The sequence below is a fragment of the Mustelus asterias genome, chromosome 30 (genome assembly GCF_964213995.1).
Source record: "Mustelus asterias chromosome 30, sMusAst1.hap1.1, whole genome shotgun sequence".
In the NCBI taxonomy this organism is placed as follows: domain Eukaryota; kingdom Metazoa; phylum Chordata; class Chondrichthyes; order Carcharhiniformes; family Triakidae; genus Mustelus; species Mustelus asterias.
The window spans coordinates 13,206,480-13,217,509 of record NC_135830.1 but is presented as its reverse complement, the minus strand read 5'-3'; the positions used below and the strand labels follow the sequence as shown (position 1 = coordinate 13,217,509).

General features: G+C 42.8%; 1 non-coding gene across 1 annotated transcript; it reads right to left on the bottom strand.

Annotated features, from left to right (window-relative positions):
• Positions 1-2,630: 2,630 nt before the first annotated feature.
• Positions 2,631-2,720, bottom strand: trnap-agg (transfer RNA proline (anticodon AGG)). Its single transcript is given in 2 exon segments — positions 2,631-2,666; positions 2,685-2,720. It is a non-coding gene; the product is annotated as a tRNA-Pro (tRNA).
• Positions 2,721-11,030: the final 8,310 nt, after the last annotated feature.

Here is an 11,030-nt window from a genome sequence, read left to right as displayed (position 1 = left end):
CTCGTGTCAGGGGGAGTAGCAGGGTGAATGCATGGAGTTACAGGAGTGGGGCCTGGATGGGATTGTTGTCCGTACAGACTTGATGGGCCGAATTGGCCTCGTTCTGTACTGCAGGGATTCTATGATTCTAATGGAACCTTATAACATTCTGACCGGATGAAACAGGGTAGATTCAGAAAGAATGTTCTCGTTAGTGGGGAGTCCAGAACTCGGGATAATAGTTTGAGGATAACGGCTGAGATGATGAGACTTCCTTCAGCCAGAGAGTGGTGAATTTGCAGAGTTCACTCCCACAGAAAGTAGTTGAGGCCAAACACTATGATTTCAAGAGAAGTTTAATATAGCTCTTGGGGCTAAATGGTGGATCAGGGTATTGAATTTGATTATCAGGCATGACAACAATGAATGGGAGATGATGTTCCAATGACCTACTCCTGGTTTCGATGTTTTGATGTAACAGGGATAAGAAGAAACAGTAGGGCTAGTCTCGGATTTCAACTCGGGATCTCGGTGGTTAAGGCATACCAAAATGCGATTCATACCCCTACACCAAGGAGCCTATAAGCAGCCACTGATTGAAAGAAAAGATGCTCTCTTGGTCAGTCAAAACCGATCAGATAACTGCAGCGAAGGCGGAAGATGCTGCAGAAACTTAGGAATTCAGGCAGAATTTGTGGACAGGGAAACAACGCTCATCTTTTCCGTCCATGGCCTTTCATTACAACAGGAAAAGGTGAAAAATGTGGGAATTTGAAACGACTGAAACTCAGGAGGGAGGAAATTTAACAACAGGAATAGTCTGGAAGTCAGGAGAAATGAAACGATTTGACTTGGTTTTACTTATTATTGTCACATGTATTAGTATACAGTGAAAAGCATTTTTTCTTGCGCGCTATACAGACAACGTGTACTGTTCATAGAGAAGGAAAGGGGACAGTGCAGAATGTGGTATTACAGTCACTGTCAGGGTCTAGAGAAAGATCAACTTAATGCAAGGTAATGTCCATTCAAAAGTATGATGGCTGCAGGGAAGAAGCTGTTCTTCAGTCGGCTAGCACGTGACCTCAGACTTCTGTATCTTTCTCTCGAAGGAGGAAGATGGAAGAGAGAATGTCCGGGGTGCGTGGGGTCCTTAACTATGCTGGCTGCTTTGCCGAGGCAGCAGGAAGCGTAGACAGAATCACTGGATGGGAGGCTGGTTTGAGTGATGGATTGGGCTACATTCACGACCCTTTGTAGTTTATTGCGGTCTTGGGCAGAGCAGGAGCCATATCAAGCTGTGATACAACTAGAAATAATGTTTTCTATGGTGCACCTGCAAACCTTGCTGACAGTCGTTGCTGACATGCCAAATTTCCTAAGTCTTCTAAGAAAGTAGAGGCGTTGATGGGCTTTCTTCACTATAGTGTCGGCATGGGAGGCCAGGACAGGTTGTTGGTGCTCTGGAGACCTAAAAACCTGAAGCTCTCGACCCATTCCACTTCGTTCCCTTTGATGGAGACAGGGGCATGTTCTCCTCTACGCTTTCTGAAGTCAATGACAATCTCCGTTTTATTGACATTGAGGGAGAGATGACAGAAATGAGAAATGAGAAAATACTTTGCGGATCACGGCCTCAGGGTGAGGTACGCACTAAATCAGAAAATGAGTACACCACAGAATGAGGCCATGCGAAGGAATGGCAATATAATTCCAAGTCAGGATGGTGAGTGACTTGGAGGAGAACTTGCAGGTGGTGATGTTCCCATGTGTCTACTACCCTTTTCCTTCTGGATGGAAGTGGTCATGGATTTCGAAGGTGCTGTCTAAGGATCTTTGGTGAATTGCTACTGTGTGTCTTTTAGATGCACATCGCTGCTACTGAGCATCGGCTGTGGTGGGATTGAATGCTTGTGGATGTGGTGCCAGTCAAGCGGGCTGCTTTGTCCTGGATAATGTCAATCTTCTTGTGTGTTGTTGGAGCTGCACCCATCCAGGCGAGGTGGGAATATTCCATCACGCTCCTGACTTGTGCCTTGTAGATGGTGGACAGACTCTGGGGAGTCAGGAGGTGAGTTTTTCGCCGCAGTATTCCTGGCCTCTGACCTGCTCTTGTAGCCATTGTGTTTATGTGGCGAGTCCAATTGAGTATCTGGTCAATGGTAACCGTATGGATGTTAACAGTAGGGGATTCAGTGATGGAAAAACTATTGACTGTCAAGAGGTGGTGGTTAGATTTTCTCTTATTTGTGATGGACATTGTCTGGCATTTGTGTGGCGCGAATGTTACTTGCCACTTGTCAGCCCAAAGTCTAATATAATGCAGCACACTGCGGACTTTCAAAATCTGAAATAAAAACTGAAAATACTGGGTTATGTCAGTATTTCTGGAAGTACCTGTGGAGCGAGAATCAGAACTAACGCTTCCCGTCCAGCTGTCACGTGGCAGGCGCAGACATGATGGGTGTCCGCGCCTGCCATGTGGGTGTCCCCGCCTGCCATGTGGGTGTCCCAGTGGGCTCTATCCGTGCTGTAAAATTCTGTGCCTTTATTACTCTTTTTCGGAGCCAGTCAGCAGAAAGCCATCCCGCCGTTTGCACCTGAAATAAATCAAAATATCTCCTTTCGAACACAATATTTCGGTCAAAACGGGGCTCGTCCGGGATTTGAACCCGGGACCTCTCGCATGCTAATGGGGCGAGGTACCCTAAGCGAGAATCATACCCCTAGACCAACGAGCCTGCACGTTAGTAGCTAGCAAAATAAAAATTGTTTAACTTTCTACAAAGCAGTTCTGACACCTCGAGTGAAAGCCGAAATTGATTAAATAACTTACCGCATCAGCATTTGTGGGCTTTAAATTCCAGCAAAATATCCGTCCAATATTGTTACCTCGACTGTTTGCAACTGGGGGTTTTTGTTTATAAAGTACACATGTTACAGTCAATAATTTTAACCAGCAACTTCAACATGTGACAACTCTGAGTCTGCCTTTGAAACTTGATCACTTTTGAAAGGTGTGGTCTGTCTGATGACATGGTTCACCAGGGAGATCTGTGGGTTTGTGTGAAAGGATCGGGGAGCGATTGGACTTGATGTGATAGTAATATGAGTAAAAACATGTCAAACTTCCCAACAGTGACAATCAGTAACCTCAGTGAGGGAAAACAATTAGACGGGACTGTATTGTCAGGTTAACTATGAGTAAATTTTCGCTGATTTTTAACCCCATGTGTTGTCCTGACAATGAATCATTGATTATCGACCTGTGCCAGATTTTGTATGAGGCCCGCGGGAGCCTCATTCACTGTGGCTCTCAGTGCACAGTAATTCTCGGTGTTGTCTGTCACCTTCAAATCTTTCATGGGCAAGTGAAAAGTGCTTTGTTTCAGGTTGAGATTCCCGCTGCAATGTAAAAAACCTTGAGACCCGTACATTCGCGGCTCTGAGCAGTCAATGAGGAGCTCGGTGTGTATACTGGCGATACCAGAACAGTAATGTTGTATAGCTGTACTCGGTACCGAGTAACTGCAGGGTATTGCTGAATCTTCACCCTCTGCTGCTTCAACACCTGGTCCTGACTGGGACACTGAGTCACCGTTACTCATGTCTGAAAATAGGTAACAGACACGCAGTGGGTTAGAAGGAGTAACAACAATGGAATAATCCCCTCCAGATGGAAATGGGGAATGAATGTGGTGACTGGCAGATTTCACGCAGAAGTTCAAAATGACACACCTGTAATCAGGACAATAACCAGAGTGAGACAGAGTTTCACCCCCATGGTTCGAGTCTGAACAGCAGAAACAGAGAGACTGATCACTGTCTGAATCTGATCTGCAATTGGAGATGTTGAAACAGTCAGGGGGATGTTATGAGGTCCAAAGTGACTCCATCTCTCCGCCCATCTTTACATCTTCAAACAGACGCTTCCTTTAGAAAGGGATTGTGATCTTTCATCAGTGATCAGAGAGCGCCCTCCCGTGGACAGCACAGCCGCATATTGGTTTCTTTTTGTTTATTACAAATACGTTAATGCAAAACAGTTACAAATGCACAAAGAACAAATGTGAAAAAATACATTACCAATGGCTAACGCCATCCATTTATCAGTTACTACCTTCCATTTCGGAAGGGTTCATCGTCAATTACAGTTTTCCAGGGCATTGCCCTCAAAATACACCTCCATTTACAAATCATAATCTACAAATCTACAAACATTAACACAACACTACAACTGTACACAACAAAAAAATAAACACTCAGCCGCATATTGGAAACAGGGACACACGCGGCAACCTGAAAAGACTGACACTTATAGAGAACATTGAATCATAGAACCCCTACAGTACAGAAGGAGGCCATTCGGCCCAGCGACTCTGTACCGACCACAATTCCACCGAGGCCCTATTCCCGTAACCGCACACATAATCTCCCTGACACTAGGGGTCAATTTATCATGGCCAATCCACCTAATCCGCACATCTTTGGTCTGTTGGAGGAAACCACAGCACCCGAGGAAACCCAGCAGACATGCGGAGAACAGATACACACACGGTCACGTGGAAAGACCAACACGAATAAGGATATATAACCATATAGATATATGCCCAGAGAGTGACATCAATTCTAACGTCCCTCGTTATAAATCCTGAATTATTCTGCAGATTTCTGACACCTATTAGTTTGCGTTGCTAACCATGATAATGCATGAATACCTCCACCTCCGTGTTCACTGGAAGTCTCGGATACTGCACAGAATCAACACAGAGACCAGTAAACTAAGTGATAGATTCCCAAACCGATCGACTCAAACATAGAGTCATAGAGTCAAAGAACAAAGAACAATACAGCACAGGAACAGGCCCTTCGGCCCTCCAAGCCCGCGCCGCTCCCTGGTCCCAACTAGACCATTCTTTTGTATCCCTCCATTCCCACTCCGTTCATGTGGCTATCTAGATAAGTCTTAAACGTTCCCACCACCTCCACCATCTTGCCCGGCAGCGCATTCCAGGCCCCCACCACCCTCTGTGTAAAATACCTCCTTCTGATATCCGTATTAAACCTCCCCCCCCCCCCCACCCCTCATCTTGAACCTATGACCCCTCGTGAACGTCACCACCGACCTGGGAAAAAGCTTCTCACCGTTCACTCTATCTATGCCTTTCATAATTTTATACACCTCTCTTAGGTCACCCCTCATCCTCCGTCTTTCCAGTGAGAACAACCCCAGTTTACCCAATCTCTCCTCATAACTAAGCCCTTCCATACCAGGCAACATCCTGGTAAACCTCCTCTGCACTCTCTCTAAAATCTCTGGAGGTTTACAGCATGGAAACAGGCCCTTCGGCCCAACTTGTCCATGCCGCCCGTTTTTGTTTAAACCCCTCAGCTAATCTCAATTGCCCGCATTTGGCCCATATCCCTCTATACCCAACGTACCCATATACTATCTAAATGCTTTTTAAAAGATAAACTTGTAACGGCTTCTACTAATACCTCTGGCAGCTTGTTCCACGAGACACACGGACAATCACTAAGAAAGATAACCAAGCAGATTGGCACAGCCATTGACACACAAAAGAGACATGAACTCATTGGCAACGTAAAAAGCGTGCTAGCTCCAGAGTAAACTTCCTGAACTGGAATTCCCTGGTGTGGTGTAAGTGCGGCAATATCGTGTTAGATACTCATTGCGATGGAACACAACATTTTAACAACAGGAGCAGCCAGAAATCTATTTCTCATCAATGGTGATCATTGATTGACAAATCGACGTGGACCCTTTTGCAGAATAAGCAATAATGGATATATTTATTTTTACGCCAAACATATTCTGGATGTGTCCGTGTGCAAAACATATTTACTCGTGTCACAACCAGGCTTACATTAATACTGCAATTAATAATTCAAGTTACTGTGAAAATCCTCTCGTCGCCACATTCCGCCGCCTATTCGTGTACACTAAGGAGGAATTTCAATTGAACCCGGGTCCCTAGCGTTGTGAAACAGCAGTGCTAACCACTGTGCCACTGTGTTGGCCTATGTGAAGTCCGTGTGAATAAGACAGATTCTCCATCCATTCTCGAGGTTTTCGGATTGGATGTTCAGGACACAGGAGGACAGCACAAGAAGACTGCTTCAGGTGTAGGTGATTTATTCTCGTCTGTTATATTCCACACTCTGTGGAAGGTTGTGGAGTAAATGTAGTTATATTAGGTATAATTCAGAAATAATGAGGAGATGCTTCATCAGATTTAAATTCGTTTTGTAAAATCGATATAAAATCAATTGCAAAAATAAATATATGTTTACGTTGAAAACTATATCAGGAAGCTAAATCCAATACTTGCTGCCATTGGGTAAGGGAAAGGTTGTTATAGCAAATTGTCCATGGATTCCGCAGAAACTCCTTCTTCAAATTGGGATTTTTCAATGACTTAAAAGGGAGAAACATCAACTTCATGGAATGAGAGGAGGAAATTGAAATTGGAACAAAGAACAGTTCAGGACAGGAACAGGCCCATCGGCCCATCAATCCCGCAACGACATCTTAATTAGTTAGCTCCTCATAAAATAATTCGCAAAGATCTGATGGATTGATGAGCCTCTCATCGATCTGTGACATTGTTAACCATTTTCAATCATTCTTAGATTAATGTGTCTCCAGCATTCCCAACGAATATTGCAACATATCAACTCAGCCCCATTGGGCTACGGAGCAGCCAACAGTTTCTGTGGTGTCGTGCTGGTTGCATTTGCTTCACGCACGCAAGGGCCCACGTTCGAAATCGAGCAGAAGCATTAATGAAATTTGTTCATTAAGGTTGAGGGAAGTCTGTATAATTTCAGATTGTAGCTGAACATTATCCGAAACTCGATGTTACAGCCATGTTATATTTGCGCTCACCTCTGCCTCAAAAGCTTTCAGCAAAATCAGAAACCTTGTATTTTCATGACGCAATGAGAGGAAATGTTCCTATTTTAAAACCGTGCACATATTAGCAATATTTTCAGTCCACGCCAGAATTTAATAGGTTTATAGATGCAGACTAACATACTTCATCATCAACTGAAACATGTCTAATAGTATTGGGCGCTCAAAAATACAGATACAAGTGATACTGTAACTGAAGTAGAGAAAATGGAGAACATTTCCCCGAAGCATCTTTTTAAAATTTTTCTTCATACTAACGAAATAGGGAAAACCTCTCAGACAGAAGAGGAAATCAAGAAACAAAGCGGACCTTCTGGATCTCCTATAGATGAACGAGATTTAGGCGCCAGAATGTTTCTCACACAGAAGAAAGAGGGATCAAGTATAACTGACAGATCATTCTTGAATCTCTTCCCTTTAAATATATTTGATTTGGTTTAAAAGCTGATCATGGTCAAACTTACTTAAAAAAGCACCATTCGATGTGTATTACACGTGACTCGATTTATTTTGTTGGTCAGTAATGTTTGCAATTCAATGTTGTATATTTCAGACATATTCAATTCGCAATGTGTTAAATAACTGGATTGATAGTAAATGTTGATTACCGAACAAATACTGGATATAACTGGTTGAAGTTAATCGATGGTATATGAGAATGACGCATTCACGATTGAGCAGAAATCATTGTTCCCTTAGACATTTGTCCGATGAATGCTTTTAAATTTTGAAATTCGAGACAAGTTGAGACATCACGTTGAAAGTAACGGTTGTCTTCTTGCACTGAGGTGCATGGACTCTCAGCCTAACCATTCGAACCTGCAGCAATAGAGCGGAGTTGAACAATGCAGTCAGACCAATTGCATATTCCAGAGATATTGTTCCAGAGATATTAAATTCAGAATTTGGACGTATATATTAAATAACTGTATTGATATTAAAAATTGAATGATGATCCAAGGTGGATTGGGCATGCTAAATTGCCCCTCGGTTAGATTGATTAGCCATGGGAAAAGAGTAGCGTTGTGGGGACAGCAGGGGAAATGGCCTGGTTATGATACTCTGGCGTCGCTGCTGATTCGTTGGGCCGATTGGCCGTTTCTGCACTGAATCTATGATTCTATGAAACAGATACTGAGTACAATTGGTTGAAATTATTCGCAGGAAGCTAAGAATAACGCATTAATAATTGAGCAGAAATCAGTGCTTCCTTAGATATTTGCCGGACGAACTATTTTTAATTTTGAAGAACAAGATAAGTTGAGATATCAGGTTGAAAGTAAGGGCTGTGCTCTTGTATTAAGTGACATGGGCCCTCAATCATACCATTCAAACCTGCAGCAACAAAGTGGAGTTAAACATTGCAGTCAGGGCCATTGAGGCCCCAATGCTAGCTGCAGTGGAGTGGTTATCCCGTTCTCCTAAAACACGAAAAGTCCCCGGTCCGAAACGGGGAAACAGCATTCGTTAAGCTTGCTCATGTAAGATGAGGGAAATCCTGTATGATTTCAGTTCGTTGCTGAACATTATCCGAATCTCGTTATTACAGCAATATTATCTTTCCTCTGACCTCAACCTCAAATGCTTTCTGCGAATAAGAAATGCTGATTTTTTTTGACGCAATGGCAGGAAAGAAACGTCTCTACTTTGACAACCTGCACATAGTATCATCTTGTTCAGTGGACAACAGAATTTAATGGGTTCATAGGTGCAAACTAAAATAGCGAATCACCATCTGAAACATGTCTAATGGGAGTGTGTGCTCAAAAAGACAGACACAAGTAATACTCTAAGTGAACTAGAACGACGGAGGTTGAGGGGCGACCTGATAGAAGTCTAGGGGAACTAGGGGAAATGGTGCAAATTTCCCAGAAGAATCTTTTTAAAAAAATCTTGCTTTATCACATGGAAATCGGAAAAAAAACACTCAGACAGATGAGGAAATGGAGACTCAGTGCGGATCAACTAATCTTTCCTATAGATGGCTGGAATTTATGCGCCTGAGTGTTTCACACTTATAATAAAAAAGACTCAAGTATACCTAACAGATAATTCTTCAATCTCTTCCATTTAATTATAGTTGACTTTGTTTAAAAGCTGATGATGGCCAATCTCAAACAAACACCATGGGATCTGTATTACCCGGTGACTCGACTCTTTTCGTTGGCCAGTTACGTTTGCAATTCAGTGATATTCAAGTTCAGAGATATTCAGACATATGTGTTAAATCATGCATTGATACTAAATATTGAAACAAATACTGAGTACAATTGTACAATGAGCTTTGACAAAGTGTCATCTGGACTCGAAACGTCAGCTCCTTTCTCTCCTTACATATGCTGCCAGACCATGTGAGATTTTCCAGCATTTTCTCCTCTGCTTTCAGAATCCATCATCCGCAGTAATTTGCTTTTATTAATGAGCACAAGTGGTTGAGATTATTCGAAGGAAGATGAATATGATGCATTAGTGAATGAGCAGAAATCATTGATCCCTTAGATATTTGCCAGGCGATCGCTTTCAAATTTTGAAGTTCAAGATAAATTGAGCAATCACATTGAAAGTAACGGTTATCTTCCTGAAACAAGTGACATGGGCTCTCAGTCTAATCATTTGAAACTGCAGCAATACAGCGCAGTTGAACATTGCAGAGAGGCGAAAGGTTCCAGGTTCAAAACCTGGCAGAAACATTTATTGAGCTTCCTAATTTAGATTGAGGAAAATCTGTATGATTTCAGTACAAAGAACAAAGAACATTACAGCACAGGAACAGGCCCTTCGGCCCTCCATGTCTGTACCGACCATGCTGCCCGAATTAACCAAAACCCCCGACCTTTCCGGGGACCATATCCCTCTATTCCCATTCCTATTCATGTACTTGTCAAGGCGCCCCTTAAAAGTCACTACCGTATTCGCTTGTACTACCTCCCCTGGCAACAAGTCCCAGGCACCCACTAATCCCTGTTTAAAAAGTCTGCCTTGTACATCTCCTTTAAACCTTGCCCCTCGCATTGTAAACCTATGTCCCCCAGTAATTGACTCTTCCACCCGAGGAAAAAGCTTCTGACTATCCACTCTGTCCATGCCTCTCATAATCTTGTAGACTTCTATCAGGGCGCCCCTCAACCTCCGTCGCTCTCGTGAGAACAAACCAAGTTTCTGCAATCTCACTTCGTAGCTAATCCTCTCCATACCACGCAACATCCTGGCAAATCTTTTATGTACCCTCTCCAAAGCTCCACATCCTTCTGGTTGTGTGGTAACCAGAATTCAACACGATATTCCAAGTGCGGCCCAAATAAGGTTCTATAAAGCTGCAACATGACTTGCCAATTTTTAAACTCAATGCCCCGGCCGATGAAGGCAACCATGCCGTATGCCTTCTTGACTACCTTCTCCACCTGCATTGCCACTTTCAGTGACCTGTGTACTTGTACACCCAGATCCCTTTGTCTATCAATACTCTTAAGGGTGCTGCCATTTACTGTATATTTCCTATCTGTATTAGACTTTCGTTGCTGAACGTTATCCGAATCTTGATATTGCAGCCATATGATCTTTGCTCTGACCTCGGCCTCAAATGCTTTCTGTAAAATAAGAATGTTGATAGCTTTGTGACGAAATGACAGGAAAGAAACATTTCGATTGCGACACTGTGCACATATTCGCATCACGTTCAATCAACAACAGAATTTAATGAGTTTGTGGGTGCAGATGAACGCAGCTATTCACCATCTGGAACTGTTCGAATTGTAGTATGTGCTCTAGGGGACTAACACAAGTGAACTATCGGAAATGGCGCACATTTCCCAGAAGAATCTTTTTCTTTAATCGTTCTTCAAAACAAAGAAATAGGGAAAAAAAACACTCAGATAGATGAGGAAATCGAGATTTAGTGCGGATCTACTGGACTTTCATTTAAATGGCTGGAATTTATGCGCCTGAATATTTCACGCCCATAATAAAAAAGACACAAGTGTCAATAGCAGATAATTCTTCAATCTCGTCTATTTAAATGTAGTTCACTTTGGTTAAATGTAGTTCGCTATGGTCAATCTCATAATTGTGATCTGTATTCCCCGGTGACTCGATTCCTTTTGATCAGTTATAAAGA